At 46.7% G+C, this 7,294-nt stretch overlaps 1 long non-coding RNA gene across 1 annotated transcript; it reads left to right on the forward strand.

Moving 5' to 3' along the window:
- The first annotated feature begins 2,883 nt into the window (after nucleotides 1–2,883).
- On the forward strand, nucleotides 2,884–4,041 carry LOC138295485 (uncharacterized). Its single transcript, XR_011203607.1, has 3 exons — nucleotides 2,884–2,969; nucleotides 3,084–3,140; nucleotides 3,619–4,041. It is a non-coding gene; the product is annotated as an uncharacterized lncRNA (long non-coding RNA).
- The last annotated feature ends 3,253 nt before the right edge of the window (nucleotides 4,042–7,294 follow it).

Genomic DNA, 7,294 nt, shown 5'->3' on the forward strand with positions numbered 1-7,294 from the left:
TATATCTTACCGAAGATACATAAAAATATAGAAGAACCACCAGGGAGCAGATAGTTTCGGCGTGTGGATCCATTTTGGAGCCTCTTGCCCAATTTGTTGACGTGTTTTTGAAACCGTTTGTAGTTAAGGCGCCAGCTTATGTTTGAGACTCTATGGATATTATCAATAAGCTTGAAAATCTAGCATATAATGAGGAGAAACACCTCTTGGTCACTTTTGATATAGAGTCTCTATATACAAATATCCCACAAGACGAGGCATTAGAGATTATCAAACAGGCTTTGAATGACAATACAGAGCCAGTGAGCCCTCCCAAAGATTTCCTTGTCGGGTTAGCGACACTATGGGGGTCATTCTGACCCCGGCGGGAGGCGGTTGCCGCCCGCCTGGAGGGAACCGCCATTTGGCCGTCCGGCGGTCAAAAGACCGCTGGGGCCATTCCAACTTTCCCGCTGGGCCGGCGGGCGCTACCTAAGGTAGCGCGCCGGCCCAGCGGGAAAGGGGCCTGCAACACTGAAGCCGGCTCCGAATGGAGCCGGCGGTGTTGCAGGTGTGCGACGGGTGCAGTTGCACCCGTCGCGCTTTTCACTGTCTGCTAGGCAGACAGTGAAAAGCATGCTGGGGCCCTGTTAGGGGGCCCCTGCACTGCCCATGCCATTGGCATGGGCAGTGCAGGGGCCCCCAGGGGCCCCAGGACACCTGTTCCCACCATCCTGTTCCTGGCGGTAAAAACCGCCAGAAACAGGGTGGCGGGAAAGGGGTCAGAATCCCCATGGCGGCGCTGCTTCCAGCGCCGCCATGGCGGATTTGGGCAACCGGGGGAAATCCGGCGGGAAACCACTGGACCCGGTTTTCTGACCGCGGCTTTACCGCTGCGGTCAGAATGGCCCAGGAAGCACCGCCAGACTGTTGGCGGTGCTTCCGTCACCCGCGGCCCTGGTGGTCTATGACCGCCAGGGTCGGAATGAGGGCCTATGTCTGAAAAACAATTTCTTTAAATTTAATGAAAAACTATACCGGCAAGTGAAAGGAGTAGCAAAGGGGTGTAGCTTTGTCCCAGAAATCGCCAATTTGGTGATGGATTGTTTTGAGCAAAAATGGATCTATGAACAAGCCAACCCTTTTAAAATATACATTTCCCAATGGTTCAGATACATAGATGACATCCTAATGATTTGGGAAGGCCCGGAAGTCATGCTTGACTCTTTTTTTAATTGGCTATATCAACGCACAGCTGACTTCAAGTTTTCCATGAGGAAAGACAAATCAAAAATCAACTTTTTGGATTTATGGATCCTGTCTAGGAATGGGAAGCTAGAAGTAAGTCTATATAAAAAAACGACAGACCGCATTACACTGCTACATTTTTCTAGCGGACATCCCAGAACTCTTAAAGAGAATTTGCCGTATGGGCAATTTCTAAGGATAAGAAGAAATTGTACAGATAAAGACGATTATTTTTGTAATGCTGAAGAATTGATGAAAAAACTAACAGCCAGAGGGTACCCAAAAAAGCTAGTCAAAGCGGCTGCCAAAAGAGCATGGTTTACCCCAAGGGAAACACTCCTTACGCCTAAAAAACAAACGACAGAGACCCCTTTGACGTGTGTATTGACGTTTAGCCCAAAGGCCAATAAGGTTTGTGGGATTATAGAAAAGAATTGGCGAATTATCAAAGATCTAAATATTGAGAAACCATTGTTCTCTTTTAAGAAAGCGCGCAGTTTAAAAGATCAGTGGGTGCAGGCTGCACAGAAAAAAACAGAAAAAAAGATTTGAGGGCAATGTTTCAGCTTCCAGCAGTCCAGGGACATTTCAGATGTTGTAAATGCAGAGCATGCCAATACACGCAAGACTCGAAAGAGGTAGTAATAAATGGCAGAAAGCATGTACAATATGATTTCTCAAACTGTAACACAAAAAATGTGATCTATTGTATTTTGTGCCCATGTAACAGAGCCTACATTGGGCAAACCTCACAAGTAGTGAAAAGTCGCATTCTTCAGCATCGGTCAAGAATCAAATGTGCTATAAAAGGAGCACCGCTAGTCGAACATTTTTTGGAACTTGATCATAAAGCAGATGATATCCGATGGACAGTGTTGGCTGTGGTACAGCCTAAAGTGGATGGACCAACAACGATGACAAGGCTGCTGAAATTGGAAGCAAGATTGATTGAAAAATTTCTGACAGTCAAAACTGGACTAAATGATTGCGATGAAGTTTGGGCCCTAATTAGCAGATGAAACAATAAATTTCCTTTTTTTCTAGGTTTTTACCGGAGTTGTGGAGGGGCCATTACAATACAAAAAGAAACAATATCTGTAAGACATTTGTTATTTGACTAAATATGCAAACTTAAATTGAAACTACAATCGAGAAAGTGATATGAAAGGATGATGTAGGCACTACCTATTATCATATAGATGAGTGGGACCAGAACAACAATGAGAGGCTGTATACTTTTTTGTCCTTGCAGACACCTAGTATGAGCTAATATACAATAGGGAATATGAAGCTACAAGGTAGTATGATGTTAGATTACAGCACCTCTGGGAATAATAAGCATTGAATACTCTCAAGATGGCCACCAGATCGGGACAGTACCTAGACCCCACGTGTAAAAACGAGTTAAATTCGGGGTGTGAATTGTAATTAAGGTTAGAGGAGAACTGGCCATTTGCGTCCTCGTTTTGGGAAAGGCCAAGTGAAGCGCTTAGGCTTTTATTTATTTATCAGAGGCACGGCGTGTTCAATGTATTCAAAGGGACGGGGACCCTTTAAGATGGCGCCCATGTTCCTCCACTGGCTGTGAATAAACGCGGGCCAATGCGAGCACGCAAAATAACCTGAGACGCCGCCTCATTCGAGACGGATTTTGCTCGATTCGAGACGCGTAGAGTAGCAGCTCGGAAGTTTTGTGGCAATGCAAGTGCCGCGATTCACACAGGTGTGATTTAACAGCATAAGTAAGTGGATGATTTCTGCCACAACGGACCGCTGAGACTTTGATAACTCTTGCGGGAATGTTTAACGATTGGCTCTGGTGTTTGTTTATATATACTTTACATATATCTTTGTAGAGACAACGCCTCGTCATATAGATGCCTGGATTGAGTCAGTATTGTCTGAATAAATAGGTAAGAGAATTGCTACTGGATATAACATCACCTTGGATTGGACTCTTGTTGTTTTGTTAGCAATAATGAGCGATGACTCTTTGTTGGTTCCTTTCTTTTGTGGGCAGAATTAATCACGAGCATTCGCAGTATTTTAAAAGAGTGGAAACTTAACACAATGAAAAGAAAGATATGACTCACAGCTGGTGCCACTATAGAGGTTGCATGACTAGGGTGCATGCTCAATGAGTAAATTGAGACATGTGGTGGAGGTTTTGGCATTGTGGCCAGTTTAGTTGTGTATATAGATAAAGACGGTGGTGTGAATAGTACTTAATTGAGGCATGCGCTCCTGTTACGAGCAATAAAGTAATTCTACCGAAGGGATACTGATATATTTTGGACTAACCCTGATACTGATACAAAGTACACTTGGAGATGCATGATGTAGATATCCATTTAAGTGGTATGATTTTAATTTGTGTATTAATTTTTGTAGAGGTGCCAGTGCCCCCTGACAGTCCTGACGAGGCCCTGAATGACGAGGCTGAATCGCGTCGACATCTTTCTAGTGGGATCAAGGGCTTTGAAGCGAAATAAATTGATAAACAGAATTGGTGTAGCACTACACAATACCTTTGAAAAAGTATTTAGGTATTCTACAGCTGGGTGCAAGACTCTTGATCATAACAGGTTATGTGATCACATTGTTAGTTGTGTAATAGTGACCGTAATACAAAGTAATGTTGATCGGCATAACCCTCCTTTTGGTTATTTATGTTATTTTTTGTGATTCATGTGACAAATGTTTGTAAATGTAATGTGTATATATTTGTGTTACAGAGATAGAATATGTGATGGTTTTTGTGATGACGAGTTTTATGCTGTGCTTTGCAAATAAATCAAATAAACAAGGGAAAGTAATTCACCCTTTAAACCAATAGTGAATATTGTTTTCTTAAAATAATGAGTAGATTTGTCCCTGCCTGCTAATTTTTGTTATTTTGTTCAGGTCAGTACCCTAAGCAGGCATGGGTTACAGGGTACCCCTTTGTGAATGACAACCTAACTCCGTCACAGCAGACATAGGCACATTTACGGAACTACACGTTCACATACTGTTTCTGTCACAACATCCAAGGCATTTTACTCTGAGGATATGTTAGAATATGACCATCTGCTAACCGTTTTTCATCCTAGAGTTCAACCGCTGTGGATGAATAGGAGATGGAAACATCCCCCCGGGTACAGACCCCTGGTGGACCTGGCAACAATGGAGGACAGGCACATTATCCTCACCTACAGACTTGATAGGGCCACAATCCAAGAGCTGTGTACCCAGTTGGAGCTAGATCTGATCTCAGCTATCCGTCACCCCACTGGGATCCCCCCTCTTTTGCAGGGCCTATCAGTGCTACATTTCTTGCCAAGTGGCTCCTTCCAAGCGGCAGTGGCCATGGCAGAAGGGATGTCACTGCCTATGTTCTCAAATGTGTTGACCAGAGTATTGTCTGCCCAGATGTAACACATGCACAGCTACATAGTTTTCTCCCAGGTGGAGGATTTGGCCACAGTGAAGGCTGACTTCTATGCACTGGAACATATCCCCAAAACATCATTGGTGCTATTGATGGTACACATATTGCCTTTGTCACCCCAAAAGAAATGAACAGGTGTACAGTAATCGAAAGAGCTTTCACTCTATGAATGTGCAGATAGTGTGCCTGACGGACCAGTACATCTCCCATGTGAATGCAAAGTATCCTGGGTCTGTGCATGATGCCTTTATGCTGAGGAATAGCAGCATCCCATATGTAATGGCTCAACTACAGAGGCACAGGGTGTGGCTAATAGGTGAGCCCATGGTCCCCACCCAGTGTATATTGGTATATGGTTGTGGGGTTGGTCCTAAGGGTGAGTGTCTGGCTAACGAGTATCCCACCATATTTATAGGTGACTCTGGTTACCCCAACCTCTCATGGTTACTGACCACAGTGAGGAATCCCAGGACAAGGGCAGAGGAACGTTACAATGAGGCACATGGGTGAACAAGGAGGATCACTGAGCGCACCTTTGGCCTCCTGAAGGCCAGGTTCATGTGCCTCCATTTGACAGGTGGATCCCTGTGCTACATTTACCCAAGCAGGTGTGCCAGATCATCATTGCATGTTGCATGTTGCACAACCTGGCCTTGAGACACCAGGTGCCTTTTCTGCAGGAAGATGAGGCTGGAGCTGGTTGTGTGACAGCAGTGGAGCCTGTGGACAGTGACGAAGAGGAGGCAGAGGAAAAGGATGGGGACAACAGAACAACTATAATACAACAGTACTTCCAGTGACACACAGGTAAGACACTGTAACGTCACCTTCCATTGCTGTTTTGTGAACTGAATTGTCTCTGGCTGGCTGCTGTTCACACTACAAAGGCCACTTAGTGTACCCTTTAACATGTCTATTTGCAGATATTTGCGCCCTCCTGTGGCTCCTGGTGTATTGACTGCAGCACATTACAGGTCATAACTATGTATAGATCACTGTGCAGCCTATTTGCAATGTCTACTGATTGTTAAACAACTACATCCTTAAATCATTTGAAATACTCCATCACTTTTTTCCAAGGGTGTTTATTTCAGTGGTATGTAAATGGAGATGTGCAATGGGCTTGGGTGATGGTGGAGGAAAGTCCAGGATAGGGTCCAGTCTATTTGTTGTACAGGTGCATTGTCCAAGGGGCATAGGAAGTGGAGCAATGTCAGTTCAAGGTGGACAGGGTGACAGTGGGATACAAGGGTGACAATCAGGAAAGTCTTATTTCCTGGTGGGTGTCTTAGCAATGTTCTCTGGCTTCTGCCTGGGTCGCAGGGCCCGTTTGCGGGGTGGTTCTCCTTCTGCAGGGGGTGGGGTGCTGGTGGCCTGTTGTTCCAGTGTCAGGCCTCCTGTCCACTAGTGTCAGCGATAGTGGAAGACTGTTCATCAGTGTGGCTAATGTCAGGGGTCCATTGGTGTGCCACTGCCTTCCTCATGATGTTGGCCATGTCTGCCAGCACCCCTACAATGGTGACCAGGGTGGTGTGAATGTCCTTGAGATCCTCCCTGATCCCCAGGTACTGTCAATCCTGCAGCCGCTGAGTCTCCTGAATCTTGGCCAGTATCTGGCCCATGGTCTCCTGGGAACAGTGGTATGCTCCCAGGATGTTGGTGAGTGCCTTGTGGAGAGTTGGTTCCCTGGGCCTGTCCTTCCCCCGTTGCACAGCAGTCCATCCAGCTTCCCTCTAGTCCTGTGCCTCTGTCCCCTGAACCGTGTGCCCACTGACCCCAGGTCCCTGATCGTCCTGTGTCTGTGGGGTTGCCTGGGCTTCCTGTAGTGGTGGACACACTGCTAATTGACGTGGTATGGGCCCGCTGGGTGGGTGTTGTGCTGGTGTTTTTTTTTGAGTGGGGAGGCTCTGTGGTGGGATGGGACTGTGCCTGGGTAACCGACTGTCCAGAGATTCCTGATGGACCAGGTTGGTCATCCTGATCCAGGCGTGCAGAGGTGCTGTCATCACTGTGGGCCTTTTCGGGGGGGGGGGGGAGACTGGATGTTGCTGGCACCTCCTCTCCGGTGACATTGTGTGGTGGTCCTGTGGGGATGTAAATGAGGTGTGATTGGTACTGAATGTGACATCTTGTGCATGGGTATGTTTCCCTCTATGGTTGTTATTACCAAGGCAGCTTTGGCTTGTGTGAGTTGTAATTTGGTTAGCTAAGTGATTGTCACTACTGTGCTTGTTGTGGTGATGGGTGTCCATGCAGGGCTGTGAGTGGTGTCCATGCATTGGTGTTGCATGCAGTGCTGGGTACTGGGACGGGTGGGTTGTGATGGTGGGGTGATTGTGAGGTGGTGGGGTGATGCGGTGAGGGTAGGGGTGGGGGTATGTGTTGGCATGCAGGTAGGGGTGTGAAAGTAGTTAAGATTTGACTTACCAGAGTCCAGTCCTCCTGCTACTCCTGCCAGGCCCTCAGGCTGCATGATCGCCAAGACTTGCTCCTCCCATTTTGTTAGTTGTGGGGGAAGATGTGTGGGTCCACCGCCAGTCCTCTGTGTGGCTATCTGGTGTCTTGAAACCACAGAACACACCTTCCCCCGTAGGTTGTTCCACCTCTTCCTGATGTCATCCCTTGTTCTGGGGTGCT

Source organism: Pleurodeles waltl, chromosome 1_2, assembly GCF_031143425.1.
Source record: "Pleurodeles waltl isolate 20211129_DDA chromosome 1_2, aPleWal1.hap1.20221129, whole genome shotgun sequence".
Lineage (NCBI taxonomy): Eukaryota > Metazoa > Chordata > Amphibia > Caudata > Salamandridae > Pleurodeles > Pleurodeles waltl.